The sequence below is a fragment of the Pyxicephalus adspersus genome, chromosome 6, assembly GCF_032062135.1.
Source record: "Pyxicephalus adspersus chromosome 6, UCB_Pads_2.0, whole genome shotgun sequence".
Lineage (NCBI taxonomy): Eukaryota > Metazoa > Chordata > Amphibia > Anura > Pyxicephalidae > Pyxicephalus > Pyxicephalus adspersus.
The window spans coordinates 33,695,646-33,696,292 of record NC_092863.1 but is presented as its reverse complement, the minus strand read 5'-3'; the positions used below and the strand labels follow the sequence as shown (position 1 = coordinate 33,696,292).

The 647-nt window shown below is 46.1% G+C and overlaps 1 non-coding gene across 1 annotated transcript; it reads left to right on the top strand.

The window, feature by feature from the left end:
- On the top strand, nt 1-72 carry TRNAP-UGG (transfer RNA proline (anticodon UGG)). Its single transcript has one exon. It is a non-coding gene; the product is annotated as a tRNA-Pro (tRNA).
- Nucleotides 73-647: the final 575 nt, after the last annotated feature.

Below are 647 nucleotides of genomic sequence, written 5' to 3'. Positions count from 1 at the left end.
GGCTCGTTGGTCTAGGGGTATGATTCTCGCTTTGGGTGCGAGAGGTCCCGGGTTCAAATCCCGGACGAGCCCTGTTTTTTTTTTTTTTCTTTTAACCTAAAACAATTTTTAATTTTTGCAAAATACAGTTACAAAGTGTTTCGTTACAAATGTTCAAATCCTCTGCGCCGCAAACTTTTACCACATTTTATATGAGACATCCATGTACTGTTTCTGCAGCACAGCTTCCCGTGTGGTAAACCTAGAGTCTACCAACGATCGTAATAGCATTCTTTGTGTTGCATTCGGTATCGCACAGCTTCTAGCCTAATGACAATGCAGGAAATGTGGGCACCGGTCAGCCCTTTAGTCACCATGGGCTCTCTTGCTCCGGCGTATGTGGGCGCCTCTCTCACATGTATGCTTTCCGGGCTGTGTCTTCATTTCCCGCCACAATGCTTTGCTTGTGTTCCCCCCTCAGCACGCGGTAAATCCTGGGGTTTCATCATGTCAGTCTCACAGAGCACCACAATGACGGTGCAAACCTTTTCACAATTAGCGGCCTCTCCTCTGCAGGGTCACAGCATTATCTCCCTGAGGTGAAATCATTCAGATGTAAACACCTAGGTTGCCCCCAGGATTAGGTCTATCTAATCTATATATATATA